At 36.7% G+C, this 16858-nt stretch overlaps 1 protein-coding gene across 4 annotated transcripts in view; it reads right to left on the bottom strand.

Annotated features, from left to right (window-relative positions):
* Positions 1-16858, bottom strand: part of LOC109423306 (uncharacterized) — a 764938-nt gene that overhangs the window by 603279 nt on the left and 144801 nt on the right. For 3 of the 4 annotated variants that reach the window (XM_029870594.2, XM_062854204.1, XM_062854206.1), the window contains exon 2: positions 1643-2107. The exons of the other annotated variant lie outside the window; for it this stretch is intronic. The gene's annotated coding sequence lies outside the window, so the exon portion shown is untranslated. The remainder of the gene's footprint in view (positions 1-1642; positions 2108-16858) is intronic. 4 annotated transcript variants of the gene reach the window in all.

Below are 16858 nucleotides of genomic sequence, written 5' to 3'. Positions count from 1 at the left end.
AAATGAACTGTCGCACATTTATGACTAATACATAGCTTTTTGAAATACCTTTGACTTGACTTAGGCACGTTCAAAGAAAACAAATTTACAACTTGTTGATTACTTCACGAAAAAAATCAATCATTTGAATGATTTTGCAATTCTTCATTACACCAACAAAGCTAGCCATGAAAATGATTGACAATTCTCAGGTCATTTTAACAGACCACACACATGCACGAAAAAGACGGATCATATATTCTACTTTATCGATCTTGTTGCCAATCTTTTCATGCTCATGTTACATCTGTCAAAATGACCTGTGAATTGTCAGTCATTTTAAGGTTAGGTTCGTTAGTGTAATGAAGAATTGTGTAACTAGCACCGCTTAGTGACGACATTTCAAAACAAATGGACCATTAACTGTAAGCCCTTGACTAACTGAATAACATTGACGAAGACACCAACCTTGACATAACAATAATGGGGAATAGGGCCAACAATTAAAAAGAAACTTTCTGAAACACAATATGTGTCTAAAAACTTAAAGTTTAAGCTTAGACAGTTTTGTCTTCGTAAATACGGCTCTGGGCCCATTGTGCAGTGTGGCGGCTGTATCACTTCCATCACCAAGCCACGTTTGTGTTGTTAATGATGGCTTTCAGCCTCTCGTCTATCCATGTGCAGTTGTAGCTGTGCTGGTTAGAGCGCAGGGTACTGTGTATCATCATGATAGTGTATTGGTTCGATTCCCGCCGCCGCTCGTTTTTATTTTTAAACATGTTTTGGTTATTGATGCTGCCGCTGCTGCTATGACCAGTCTAAAAATAGAACACATAATGAAAAACCAGTGCGACAGAGCACACGTACACATGCGAAATATTCCTTTTCCAGATTCTAGGAAGCCAATACAATTTTTGGTATACTGCCACATACCAATTTTTGTATTTGCAAAGCCTTAATAAAATGTTTGTATATGTTTCATACCGCATTGTATTAGAATCTGCCAATCTCTGGTTGCGTGTATTGATTTTTTTCCTGGTTTTCATTGGCTTTTTCCCATTGTGCCACCGGTCTAGCGAATACGGGGTCGTGGGTTCGAATCCCACCAGAACGCGATTTTTTCACAAATTCATCTTTCAATTTGTCAATTAGCAACATTGTGTGCCTTCTAACTACAAGTTTTTTTTGTATGTTAATGACATACCAGCAAATCTGGTAAATGCCAGTAAGGGGTAAGGATAGGTTATGATTGTGTAAGTGTTATAAAAATTCACAGAGGGTTCTTCCCATTTGGTATACACATTACACATATATCAGTGTGAAAAGTTCTTGTTACAAAAAATCTCGAATCTCGACAATCCAGACCGTCGATTAAAAAAAACAAAAACAAAATGTTGTCAATACCCTTTCTATCGTCCGGCAAAGATAAAACACGAGTAGGGAACAAAATGTAATATCCGCAGAATATGTAATAGGGAGCGTACCAGCGACTGATGCTTAGCTTGCAGAAGCCAGCAATATACCAACCGATTCTCATTTCATCCAAATTCCAGATGAAAATTGTTTCCAGAATTGCTATTGGTAGGTAGTGGAATATTTATGATTCAAGGATTTTCTATATGAGTAATGTCGTATGTGTCTGAGCGATATATGTACTTACATGTTCAGGACTGGAAGGGTTAGGGAGTGGGCCCGATCTGCGGAGACGGGCTAGGGCACTCCTGAGACCTTCCGTACTGCTATCTTTGGCACCCCGTTCGAAAATATAACAACCGCAGAACAACAGTTTGGCGCTTTTTCCTACGGTCGCTGCGGGTCCTCCTACTGCTTGGTCCGCTGCGTCGGCAATTTTCACCGCTTCCCGCTGGTGAGGCTCATAGGCCCACCGGCTGCTGGGGCGGGGTGGGCCGATAAGCTTTTCCGCTGGCTCACTTCACGGTCGATAATTTCGAAATAGTTATCCTAACGAGCAAAACACTTGCGCACTTTGTATAGATCACTCGATGCTGTGTGAAACGGTACACAGGTGCGGCGCGAAGTCCCACACGTGGTAGTACCGCGCGCTCGGGAACTCAACACCGTTTTAACACTACACACTTTTCGATTCTCTTCTTTCACTTAATCGCTATAAGAAAATAAAGATCAGAAAAACAACAACTTCCGTTAACTTTTGCGCGACTTTTCTCCGATTTTTCACCCTGCTTCTTGCTAGTGCATCGCACTCTTCGAGGGACTCAGATTTGTTTTGCGTTTCACTGGTGTTCACCTTTCCGCTGGGTTCGAGCTTTGAGGAGAACTCAAACTATGGCAGAAGTAATCGCACACACAAAACTTTTACGACGGGGAGAAGGGTTGGCAGGTCTGGGATGGGGCACAACGACTCGATTTACACTTTCTTCACAGAGGTACTTTCTACGAATTCTCTCGAAGTGGAAACACTGCTGATGCTGGAGAGATGGGGCTAATGGTATAGAACGATCCACTGATTTGAGATGGAGAGACGCTTCATATATCAATATTCTGCAATATCTGGTATTGTTGAAATATGGTTGGAAATGTACTCATACGGTGCAGCCCATATAAATAGTCCAGGTATTATCCTGATCGATTCTATATCATTTACCCGAAAACCATTTACCCGAAAGACATTTACCCGAAAACCATTTACCCGAATGCGACAAATACCCGAACGCGACATTTACCCGAATAGTTTATCACTCTGCACAAATTATGATTTTTTTTTTGAATAAAGTTCATTTACTTTGTTCAATGTAAAAAGTACATGTATCATTTTGGATTGTGGCTCAGACAAGTATTTTGAATGTTAAATAAGTTCCTGGAGAACACATTGCATTGAATTTCCTGTGAAATGATCCGCTATAGGAATTCACAGCCAGGGCAATACCTGAATAAAATTAATCACCGCAGATTACTATTATTTGTATTAACATTGTTAGCATTCTCTCTAGAGCTTTACCCTTCTTTGATTCAAAAGCTGTTCTTTCGATAAGCAAAGAACAGTTTATAATTTAAAGAAGGGACCCAGCCAACACACGATCGCATATGATGTAGAATAGGATGCAAAAGTGGAGGCGATATGCGTACTCTTTACACGCAGGTAAATGGAAGCATGTACGCATATGGCCTCCACTTTAGCATCCTATTCTACATCATATGCGACTTCGTGTTGGCTTGGGAAAATCTCTGTAGGCCGAATGGTGATTAGATCGAATCGATTACACAGCGCAACATTTTTTTGTCTCAAGAGCAAACTTATGTGTCTCCGAAGGATTTTGGGCCGCTGAATCCGAATCCGGGCTCAGATTTGCTCTAACACGTCACAATTTTGAGCTATACCTCAATTTATATGGCAAAATATGCGATTTTGGGCTTTTTTGACTGCAAGCCATTAAGCAAGGAAATATTTTTTTAAAGCAATCAAAAGGTTAATTGATCAATTAACATCTAAATTAACGACTCATGCAAAATATTTCGTTTTACCTAATCAAATTTGATAGATTTAAGCATTTTATGTTAGTATGAAAACTTGCATGCAACTTTTGGAGGGTGACTTGTATGGGAAACATCGTACCTAACATAAATCGCCTAAAACTATCAAATTCGATTTGGTAAAATGAAATATTTTGCATGAGTCGTTAATGTAGATGTTAATTGATCAATTAACCTTTTAATTGCTTAAAAAAAAATATTTCCTTGCTTAATGGCTTGCAGTCAAATAAGCCCAAAATCGCATATTTTGCCCTATAAATTGAGGTATAGCTCAAAATTGTGACGTGTTAAAGCAAATCTGAGCCCGGATTCGGATTCAGCGGCCCAAAATCCTTCGGAGACACATAAGTTTGCTCTTGAGACAGACCAAAAGTTATTTTTTGTTACGCTGTGTTATAGAAAAGCCCTTGGACAATTAACATATCATTAGAAAAAAATCTTAAATAGAAAAGTTTGCAGTTTGTTCACGAATCAGAACATCCTGTTATCAAAAGAAGGAAATAATCTTAGATGTAGACTTGGAATCCATCAATCAATCCTGTGAAAGTGTAATTCAAAAGAACATTCAATGGTCGAAAGAAGGACAAAAGTTACATACAGTTATAGTTCGAACGCCAATAATATACACTACCCGTCATAAGTACGGACTCACAAAAAGTATTGCAACAATATTGCATCACCCTGACTCACCTCGATATCTCTAAAACCAGAACACCTACAAAAATGCCGCCTTCAGAAAAGTTGTTGCTTTTGGTCTTCTGAATAACTTTCCTGAAGACAGCATCTTTGTAAGTCCTCAGGTTTTGGAGATATCGAGGTGAGTCAGGGTGATGTAATATTGTTGCAATACTTTTTGTGAGTCCGTACTTATGACGGGTAGAATATGCAGCAGTGCAACTCGAAAGAACAGCCTTTGAAGAGAAGAAGGAATTTTATTTTGTCTCAAGAGCAAAGTTAAGTTTTGTTCGGCTCTACAAGAGATCTTCATGACCAATTTTACAAAACTTGCAATAAAACTGAATCATACATCAAAACCTCTTGATAACCTCTTTAAGAGTATCTTCCGGCTAAGTGGACCACTCTCGGAGAGGTCACATTAAGAGTAGCAATAAAACTGTTTTAAAACCTAGTTGAAATATTTCCCATTCTCGATTGTTGTTGTTTTTTTTAACAAAAACTATGACAGCTCAAGATGCAGAGAAGCTTCTTCGATGGCACGTAAAGTTCAGGAGGATACATCATTCGTAAGTAGAAAGCGATTATTTCAAAGTAGTATTTTAGTAGTTATTGTGCTGGTAGGCTTATGCGCATTCGAATTTACCGTGAATATTGGGGTTGCAGAATCATAAAATAAATGCGCTTCGAAAATAGTGAATATTATCATCTTGGAATGAAATAAATCAATTTGTGAAATTAGTAAAACTATCCCGAATCACAAGAAAACTCAGCAGAGAGAGTTTATTTATGTGAGCATGTTATGAAAATGGTTGCAAACTACCAATTTATTGCTAATTTAAGCAAAATTAACTATTTTTCATTCACGTAAGCTAATTCTTCACTATGGCGACGACCATAATCAGCGAAAACAAAACGAAAGCAAGTTTACTTTCATGATGACCGCAATAAACCTAGCAGTGTCGTAGTTTCTGCTTTTCCACCAACAGATGTCGTTACTAATCGAACGGATCGCCATCTGTTGAGAGTTTTAACAGTTTTATTGCGGTAATAATGATTGCCAGAAGGTTTACATATCGGAAAGTTTTGTTTACTCTTAAAATCTGTCTTTATGGATATCTTCAAGTACACTATAAAACATTTTATTAATGGTTTTCATAAAAGCAGTCATAAAACTGTGAGTTTTAATTATTGCTGTAATAAAACATTAATAAAAATCAAACAAAACCAATCAGCGATGGAATTGTTACTTGGGTTATGTGTCTCCGAAGGATTTTGAGCCGCTGAATCCGAATCCGGGCTCAGATTTGCTCTAACACGTCACAATATTGAGCTATACCTCAATTTATAGGGCAAAATATGCGATTTTGGGCTTTTGTTTTACTGCAAGCCATTAAGCAAGGAAATATTTTTTTTAAGCAATTAAAAGGTTAATTGGTCAATTAACATCTAAATTAACGACTCATGCAAAATATTTCGATATACCTAATCAAATATGATAGATTTAAGCATTTTATGTTAGTATGAAAACTTGCATGCAACTTTTGGAGGGTGACTTGTTTGGGAAATGTCTTACCTAACAGAAATCGCTTTAAACTATCAAATTCGATTTGGTAAAACGAAATATTTTGCATAAGTCGTTAATTTAGCTGTTAATTGACCAATTAACCTTTTGATTGCTTAAAAAAATATTTCCTTGCTTAATGGCTTGCATTCAAAAATAAAGCCCAAAATCGCATATTTTGCCCTATAAATTGAGGTATAGCTCAAAATTGTGACGTGTTAGAGCAAATCTGAGCCCGGATTCGGATTCAGCGGTCCAAAATCCTTCGGAGACACATAAGTTTGCTCTTGAGACAGACAAAAAGTTAATTTTTGTTACGCTGTGTAGGTAATAGTTTGGCCACCAAACAACTTAGTGAGTGTAGCACTATTTCTGTAAAAAAAAAACTCTACCCCATTACCCCGGATGCCCGGATGTTCGAAGTTCGTCTGCAAATAAACTATATAACATTCCAACTCGAATAAGTAGCCTCTAATGATAAGAAGGAAGACATTCAATGGTGAAATTACCAGTTTGGCCGACCAACTCAGCAATAGTACACGGGTGGACAATGCAAATTCGAAAGAACATATATATAGGTGTATATAAGTTGCTCGAAGCAGCCTGTCTTGATAAAATGTAATAGCTTGGTAAATAAAAAGGCATCACATTTGAATATCCAGTTGTGGTAAAAACAGTTCAATTTATTTCAAACTTCTGAATGTTTTTTTGGTCAATTGGCTGGATGTCTTTTCGATCATTCTCACTCATCAAAAAGCCAGCCAAGCATTCGGTACAAAATTAATTAAGATGAAAACAAACTTTGTGCGGGTATGGTTATAAGACTGTCTATCTGAAAGAACAGTCAACATTTGAAAGAAGGGAACATTTCAGATTAAAATACTAATAGTTTTCATAGCAATAACTATAACTTCGATAAAACGGCCATATCTTGAAAGAAGGAGAATTCTTTAATAAAAACTTCAACAGCTTTATTGCAACAGCTTTTTACAGCTCCAAAAAACAGCCAATAATAAAAAGAAGAAAAAAATAATTATTACAACATGATTTGATAGTGTATCATTGTACTTGCCTCACAAGATACAAATTCATGCAATGGCAGGCAAAGAAAGCCCTTCAATTAATAACTGTGGAAGTGCTCAAAGAACACTAAGTTGAAGCGAAGCAGGCCAAGTCCCAGTGAGGACGTCGAGCCATAAAGAAGAAGAAGAAGAAGATGATGGTTTGGGGTCAGCGCTAACAGCAAATATTCAAGCAAATTTTAAAAGAACACCTTAGTTTCAAAAATGACCGGTTAGATAAGCATACTGAGCTCTCCAGGATCCATATTTGAATAGACAAGTACATTATATTGGGCCATCGGATAAGCGCACTGTATATCAGGTAAAATGTTTGAATCTGCAACCTTTCCCTTCGTTACATTTGCATTGCATTTGTTTCTTACGTTTTCGCAAACCTTTCTTGTGCATAAAAAGCAACGTTGTTACATATTACCCCAAGGATTACCCTTCTCTAACTGATTAAGTTTCATCAACTTCTAATAAATTGTCCACAGTGAACACTTTTTCGGCGATCTCCTGAATGATTCGGATTGGAATCCGATTAGATTAAAAATGCATTTTGACCACCAATTAGCCCTGTACCAGAGTGCTTGATGATCACTCGGCCTGATGATTATTAGGTCTAACGAAAGCCTGCTGAATGACACCGGGCAATAACATATTTATTATTGACAAATCATATTGATCCCCATGTCCACCTTTTTTTGCATTTTTCAGGTAAGTGTCGCATTCGGGTAAATGTCGTATTCGGGTAAATGTCGTAATCGGGTGAATGTCGGATTCGGGAAAATGTCGTATTCGGGTAAATGTCGCATTCGGGTAAATGACGTTCGGGTAAATGTCATTCTGGGTAACTGGGCTTCGGGTAAATGTTATAGAACCGTAAGCGTTTTCCTAAGTTTAATGCACATTTATAGTGCTCTGGAGTAAAAGAGCACCACGAGATCTCAGCAATCTTATTGTTGATGGCCTACTTTCAGGTCATTTCGTATTGAAAGCCGAATCATGATGCCCCCTTAGGATTAAAAATCCCTAGACAAAACTCATGCTATGAAAGCGACTAATCCTGCGAAAAAAAGACAACCTGCCAGAGAAAATAGCATTACAGGATAGACTGATGGAACAACAACAGTTATGAAACCTCGTCATCCTGTCATCGGAATTGGTTATCAAATAGGGTAACGGGGCAAAATACGTGTTCTGTGTTGTATATGTCCATATATGTTGTCCTAGTTTATTACGCATTTGTAGTGTTCCACTACAAGATGTTATATTTTAATATGCATTTGTAGTGCTTCATTATTTTTTCGTAATACCCTTTTGTAATTTCAGCCTTATGGAATGAATCCATAACTTCAGGCTTCCATGTTCAGCCTTACCGTCTACCCCCGTTGGTTTGAACGACACCTCATGCAAACCAACGGGGTTCATTTTTTAATTTGAACTTCTAGTTACCCTGTGGGCATCGAAAAGCACACTGATGGTAACCCTTTTGGCTGTTTTGTTTTGATTCTGCGTTCCGTTTCAGCCCGTTCCATGAGCAGAATGGCGTTTGAACCATTTTTAGTTTGAACGATGTGCAGATTAGAGAGGGTCAAATTAAAAAGTGTTCAGATTAGATGTGGTCAAACCAACGGGGGTAGACGGTAATGCATTCGGTCTTTCAAGATTCAGCCTTGTTTTAGTATCCCCTTGCGCACAATATTGTAGCAATATTTGAATGTTGTTCAGAAGCAAGAAAGTTCCATCATCAATTGGTTCGTTCGGCAACACTCTCCCCAACTATTGCGTTGCTTCCCCAAGCACAAAACTAGTTACAAGCGATGGCAAACAACGAGTGGAAAAAAACGTCCAGTTCCACAGTGTGGCGTCATCTAAGAAGCACCTCCGGTTGTTGGTTTTCTTTACGATAACAACATTAGTGCGCAACAAAAAAAAAAACAATGAGCTGGCTGGTCGTTTCTGTCTCCAGCAACATGAAAGCGATGGAGCCGTAAAGAAGGTGTACGGGGTCGTTTGAAAAACTTTTTTTGTAAGAAACCTGCGGGAGAAATTTGCTGCGAAAAAAAAGTTTGCGAAGGGCGGAAACGGGAAAGTTTTTGTCCTACTTGTTCAAAAAGGTTATCACGTACTTTAGAGGCGTGAGCAAAGCAATTATGAGTTTTACTGGGAATCGAAACACCTTGGTCACTTGGGAGCAGTGCTGTACACCAGTCGGAAAATTTGGGTGGACAAATTTACGAAAAGTCAACCACGGTCTTGCAGGAGGTGCTTTGTAAGTTGATGCATCATACTTTTTACGAATCTCATAAGAGAAAAATACGTAATTTAATTCCCGTCCATCTAAGTACCAACCAATAAAGATCGCACTTATTCTTGCACCTCGCCTAACGCTTCATGGCCAATTTGGTATCAATAACTAATTTATAAATTAGCTTCCATATCATGTAAAAAAATAGAAAAGAACTACAATTTTCTTAAAATAATAAGATTGAAAAATTGTCCTCGAATTCGGTTTCCGTCTAGTCTACATCAATTGCGGGCATAACCTTTATTCAATTCCCGGCATACCTTCAACGTGACACTATGATACACAGGAAGGTCAAAAATTATGATTTGATCGTTGGTGTTTATTCGGAAAGTCGGTCAAATTCTTCGCATTCCAAATCAAATCATGTGTTCAGAGTACGATTCAGCAGAAAGCTTTTAAATTGAGATAGATGGATGTAGCTTCAGAATAATGACCAAAATATTTCAATTATTATTTTTGCCCACCAGATCATAGCAAGCCATCACAGTGCAACGAAAAAATCTTTCTAAGTGGTTGTGAAATATGTTTGCTTCCATCTGATGAGCCATTGCACAGTGGGAAAAATCGACCCAAAAAACGGATCTTTTAACGCCGCTGGTTTCGGTACGTGAAGTTGACCATTTCTGACGTAAAAAAGTACGAGAAATCGATTGGTGCTAAATTCATTCATCGCACGGCACCGGAAGTGGTCCATTTTGCCCCATTTCGCCCTTTTTTCATACAAAAAGAGAAGCAAAATGTACTTTCAAACAACTAACACGACTGTAGATCGTTGAAAATAGCTGCAGGTGTAATTGGAGGATAATGGAAATCATAAACATTTATGAAAGATCCTTTTGAATGCTTATTTTACGCCAAATGCCCCAACAACTGCTGGAAATTGTGAATTTTACATGATTGTGAATAGATTTTTAATGTTACTGATTTAAATTTCCTTTTTTTGTATAAACAAAAAGCGCTAGATCTGTTATAACCAAAATCATCTTCAGTAGTTGTCCAATGTGCCCCATTTCGCCCTATTGTCATAGAAAAATGAGATATAAAATGTTTTTATAAGAAACAGATACTGTAATGGAACATTGAATTGAAATTAGTTTAAGTTACAATTGGAAGCTAACAGCTATCATGCGCATAAATAAGATATTTTCACTATTTTGCCCTACATGCCCCTAAAACTGCTGGATGACAACATTTTTTCTATTGTTTTGTAATGTCACTGGTTGCAATACATGAAGTTCTAGATCATTTTATATATATATATACAAATACGGTTTATCGATAAGGTTTAGAATCATTCACGGGAGGCTACAAATGGCTGTCCATTTTACCCCAATTTGCCCTGATGTGTAGTCGCCTCAAAAATGAATTGATTTCCCCCATTTGCTTATGTTCGAATTGATGGACTTTTGGTACTGAAACCAATGTAATCGAAAGGACAGTTAAAACATATGACTTTGGTGGGGAATACAGGGTATAATAAGCCATAACCCTAATCTTAATTTGTGGCAAATATGCACACAACTGATTAAATGAGGCACCTTAAATATATATAATTTGGTGCTTTGAGACGCCCTATTTAATCAGTTTAGCGCATATTTGACATATTTTATAAAATGCTTATTATGCTCTTAATTCCCCATCAAAAGCTGAAATTTAGAAAAAGTCATATATATACACTCCCGATCAAAAGTTTGGGGTCACCCCCTCAAAAACATGTCATTTTTTTAGGTCCATATCTTCGCCAATTAGCGTCCGATTTCAAAACCCTAGATCTCATTCAAAAGATAATAAGTCAAAGAAACTTTGAACATGATTTAAAAGAAACTTTTTCAAAAAATTTTGTATGTAAACTTACCCCAAAGTTGCCAAATTTTCTAAAAAATGAATATAAACTTACGGCAGTGTCGCTGGAAATTGGGTCGACCATAAGATGAGAGCGGTAATATGACTCATTTTCTGTTAGCTTTCAACTGCTTTTTACAGAACTTAACTAAAAAATCTAGAAAAAAAAGTTATTAGGTAAATTAATCCTTGATGTCATCGACCAAAAGTTTGGGGTCACCCCTCAAAATGATGTATCGGCCAAAAGTGTGGGGTCACTATCTTAAAACATGGAAAAGTGATTTGTTGATAGCTTTGTCATCTTTCATTCAATTTTAATTCTTCTTGGCTTATTTGAAACAAAATGAATGATACTTACTGCATAGACATTGAACCACACATATTTGTTGAAATTTACATACTAAAACTTAAGGTAAAGTTGCCTCATTTTTTGAAATGTGGTAAAATGTGTTAACTTTACATAACTTTTTTATATACAAAAATCGTTAAATACGTTAAGTTAAAGACATCAAATGTAAATTTAGTTAATTATCTTTGAAATGAGCCAAAAAGAATTAAAATTGAACTATGAAGACGACGAAGATATCACCAAATCACTTTTCCATGTTTTACGAAAGTGACCCCAAACTTCTGGCTGATACATCATATTGAGGGGTGACCCCAAACTTTTGGACGATGACATGAAGAGTTAATTTACTTAATAACTTTTTTTCTAGATTTTTTTAGCCAAATTCTGTAAAAAGCAGTTGAAAGCTAATAGAAAATAGGTTATGTTACCGCTCTCATCTTATAATTTGGTCGACCCAATTTCCAGCGACACTGCCGTAAGTTTATATTCATTTTTTAGAAAATTTGGCAACTTTGGGTTAAGTTTACATACAAAGTTTCTTTGACTTATTAGGGGGATTCACTTAACTGCGTAAACTGATGAAACTGATTAAACGTCGCGATCACCAAGGCAATCTTTGATTACTTCATTCGCAAAATCATGAAACATTTCAAATAAGCAGAAAATCATGGCTTACGCAGCAATTCAATCTGTTTAGTGAGTACCCCTATTATCTTTTGAACGAAACCTAGGGTTTTGAAATCGGACGCAAATTGGCGGAGATATGGGCCTAAAAAAATGACATGTTTTTGTGGGGGTGACCCCAAACTTTTGATCGGGAGTGTATTTTATTTGATAACATTGGTTTCAGTACCAATGCTAATAAGGGAAAATAACATTACAAAATATGTTATTATCCAGCAGTTTTAGGGGCATGTAGGGTAAAATAGGGAAAATATCTTTCATATATGCGCATGATAACTGTTAGCTTCCAATTGCACCTAATAGTTATTTATGTGACGAGTTGCAAAAAGTTGATTTTTTCAGCACGAGTATACGAAGATTGCTGAAAAAATCGAGTTTTGCAACGAGTTCCATACAAAATTTTATGCAATGATTTTTTTATAATGCAACTCATTTGAGTTGCATTATGAACATTATAAACTATTATTCATTATGCAACTTATTTCAGTTGCATAATGAACCAGTTCGGAGAAATTGGCCATTATGCAAAAAAAAAGCAAGCAAAAAAGCAAAGATAACCGTACACATCGTAGTTGCTACTCCGTGATTGACCAGAGCAATCGAAGTTGCACAGAGAGCCAATGAATGTGAAAGCTTGGGACTAGCTAACCATTCTCAATGTGCACAATTCGAGAGTCCAGCTATTTAAAGTCAATAACGGCGCTGGCCACGTCCTTACGGTCATCAGGAAAGGGAAGGAATGTTAGTTCGACAACCGTTGCTACTAGAAACCGTGGAATCCACAGCATCCCCACAGTTGTCACGGGAAGGAATGGTAGTTAGTAGGGTAGGGTAAGGTGTGGATCTAGGAGCCACCTCTGTTAGGTGATATGATCCACTAGTTATATAGAAATACACGTCGCGGTCTTCATCACGATTATGATTTATTTGATCACGATGACCACTGATCCCGGATTTCGTGCTCGCGTTTCCATCGCCCTACCGTGGAAACCGACTGATCTACGATTATTGTAGCGCGATTCTGAACCCGGATTTTTCACTCGCACTTCCATCGCCCTACCGAGAAAACCGACTGACCAACGAATATTGTAGCGCGATTCTGATCCCGGATTTTTCACTCGCACTTCCATCACTCTTACCTGAAAATTGTCAGCCATTCGAAAATTCTCAAGCTCTCGAAAATTCTCAAGCTCAGTTCGGAGAAATTGGCCATTATGATACCAAAATTAGTTATATAAAATATAAATTATGATACCGAATTGCATAAAACTAATTTCAACGATCCATAACAGTATTTGTTTTTCATAAATACATTTTAAATCTCATTTTTTCATGAAAATAGGGCAAAATGAGGCAAATTGGGCAACTCCCGAAGATAATTCTGGTGATAATAGATCTAGCGCTTTTTGTTTATGCCAAACAAACAAGTCAATTTCAAGTAAGTAACATTAAAAATCCATTCATAATTAGGAAAAATTGTGAATATCCGACAGTTGTTGGGGCATATGGGGCAAAATAAGCATTTAAGAGGATTTTTCATGTTTAATTATGATTCCTATGAACTTCCAATTACACCTGCAGCTATTTTCAATAATCTACATTCGTGTTAGTTGTTTGAAAGTACATTTTGATTATCTTTTTGTATGAAAAAAAGGGCAAAATGGGGCAAAATGGACCACTTCCCGTGCCGTGCGGTGAATGAAATTAGCACCAATCGATTTCTCGTACTTTTTTACGTCAGAAATAATCAACTTCTCGTACCGAAACCAGCGGCGTTAAAAGATCCGTTTTTGGGTCGATTTTTTCCACTGTGCATTGGCAGAGGTAAGTTGGAATATCTGTAATGATTGACTATTTCCCGCCTGATATGACGGAAATTGGCTCATATGTCGAAGTAGATTTTTACCCTACCCTTTTTTGCCATTCGCTGACTGCCATCATCACGAACCCCTTCTTGTTTGCCGGGATACATATGTGTGTGTGTCTCGAAGTGAAGTAATGCAGTCAAGAGGATCAAGCATTTGTTTCCCTTTTTTAGTATTCATGACTGGAATACCCCAGGAAAGGGCTGCTACAGAGTATCTGGTATCTGTAGTCATTGCAACCGTGCGCGCCACTTTGGATGCAACGAGAAATGGCACCTCACTTGTTACTATTGAAGGACGGTGCTTTTTGTTTGCATTACTGGGGGAACTGAAAGCGGTTTTGTTCTCAGGGTTGGGTTGAGAAAATAGCTCGAAAAAACAACGCAATGGCAATACAGCGGTCGAAGTGAGGAATTTGCTAGTACGTAGCATGTGTGAAAGCTTTTTTGACTTCATGGGGATCAGGTGAGGGACAACGCCGCCTGAAAAAGAAGAGAGAAAAGTAATTGTTAGTTAGAAGTTTTTGACTCTATGACAGATATTAACTATTGATATGTACAGGGGATGGCCAAAATGTTTGGGATAGGCAACTTTTTTTTCTTTCACAAAAAAGTTCAACAAGCTATAACTTTTCATAGAGTGCATCAAAAAATCTCAAATTTTGACTGTTTGTCAACCTATTATGTGTGCATCATTGGTACAAATTTGGGCTCGATTGATAATTATTTCGCAAAGTTAGAGCCGTTCGGGTAAAACACTATTTTTCAGACAACTCATTTTTGAGCTGTCATATCTCGGAAACCAGTGAACCAAATTGAATGAAATTTTGAACGTACACTAACACTATGTAAATGCTTCACAAACTATTAAAACATAGGTACTTTTTAAACGTGGATAAAGTTATCATGGATTGACACTTTTTGGATTTTTCTCGAAAAAATGTTATTTTTTTACATCAATGTCAATAAATTTTAGTATTGATATCCAAAGATTTTCCACTTCTGTTCTCAAGTTATCTCTAATCAGATATATTAGAGCCTATTTAGATTGAAGGAAGAACACATTTAGTAATTTTTGTGTGGTATTGTAAATTTGACTTATTTTCCTCTATATGGGTAAAAATTTCAATCCGGTATAACTTAATTCGCCGTGAGAAAATATTACATTTTATAACGTCGTATTAAGTATCAATATATTGTTGATAAACGTTAAAAAATTCATTCAATTCGGTTCACTGGTTTCCGAAATATGACAGTTCAAAAATTAGTTGTCTTAATAATAGTGTTTTACCCGAACGGTTCTAACTTCGCGAAAAATAAATCAATCGAGCCCAAATTTGTACCAATGATGCACATACAATAGGTTGACAAACAGTCAAAATTTGAGATTTTTTGATGCACTCTATGAAAAGTTACAGCATGTTGAATTTTTTTGTGGGAGAAAAAAAGTTGCCTATCCCAAACATTTTGGCCATCCCCTGTACATGATTCCAATTAAGACTAGAAGTTTAATGAAATAAACTAAAAAATTTTCGTATAAGGCCTGTAGGGCCATAAAGACTAGACTTCAAGCTAGTACAAAAGTTTCCTGAAAACTTGTGTAATACGATGAAAAAGAGTCTATCCCGTTTGACATAATTTGCTTTAACATACAATATTTTGGCATAACAGCCGATTGGTATAATTCTGTGTGATAGAAGCATTAAGACGAATAAAACCAAATTAAATAAATTATACATATTTACTACTATAAAATGGAGAGATAACCTGGAGAGAAGGGTCCAACATAGCTGTGATGTGATGCGAACCAGAGAAAATAGGTAGAGACTAGGGTAGAGAAGCGAAGAGTGTGAAGCCAAAATAGTTATTTATGTAACGAGTTGCAAAAAGTTGATTTTTTCAGCACGAGTCGCACATTTATCCAACAAGGCTTGCCAAGTTGGATAAATACGAAGAGTGCTGAAAAAATCGAGTTTTACAACAAGTTCCATACAATATTTTATGCAATGATTTATTTTTCATAATGCAACTCATTTCAGTTGCATAATGTTTATAATGCAACTCAAATGAGTTGCATTATGAAAATCATACAACTATTTTTCATTATGCAACTCATTTCAGTTGCATAATGAACCAGTTCGGAAAAATTGAGTTAGATAAAATATAAATTAGGATGCTGAATTGCATAAATACATTATCGAACCGTCAAACATTAGAATAATTAGCCACAGAAGTCCAATGTCGCGACTGTTCGTGTGACTAACATCTAGTTTGCCGCGAACTTACAGCGTCAGTAGCGGTACTAGAAGTGTCAAATAAATTTTGTTTACCAAAACAAAAGATCCTCTACCAGGTGGACACTTAAAAGCAATTAATTATTACAAAAAATAGTTATTTATGTAACAAGTTGCAAAAAGTTGATTTTTTCAGCACGAGTCATACGAAGAGTGCTGAAAAAATCGAGTTTTGCAACGAGTTCCATACAAAATTTTATGCAATGATTTTTTTTCATAATGCAACCCATTTGATTTGCATAATGTTCATAATGCAACTCAAATGAGTTGCATTATGAACATTATACAACTATTTTCATTATGCAACTCATTTCAGTTGCATAATGTGCTAGTTAGGAAAAGTGAGCCATAATGATACCAAAATGAGTTATATAAAATGTAAATTATGATATTGAATTGCAAAAAGTAATTAATCAAATTACTTAAATAGGAAAAGTGACTACAGCGCCATTGAAGTTCTAGTGTATTTCTATTCGTCAAACTGTTATCTTATCCAGAGTTGGTAACCATCTGTTTAGTCACCGATCAACGACGAAAAACTAAAAAAGTTCGTCACCAAACTCCGTCACTTACATCATCATCAAAGTCACTTACCTCATGACAAAGAAATCACGACGAGGATAAACCGAAAATAAAGAAGTGCCCGTGTAGCTGCCGGCTAGAATAGCACTACGGACCCCCTGTTCCGGGGGTAAAAGTCCAACAAACTGGGGAACCCCAAT

Source organism: Aedes albopictus, chromosome 2 (genome assembly GCF_035046485.1).
Source record: "Aedes albopictus strain Foshan chromosome 2, AalbF5, whole genome shotgun sequence".
In the NCBI taxonomy this organism is placed as follows: domain Eukaryota; kingdom Metazoa; phylum Arthropoda; class Insecta; order Diptera; family Culicidae; genus Aedes; species Aedes albopictus.
This window is presented reverse-complemented; position numbering and strand designations above follow the sequence as displayed.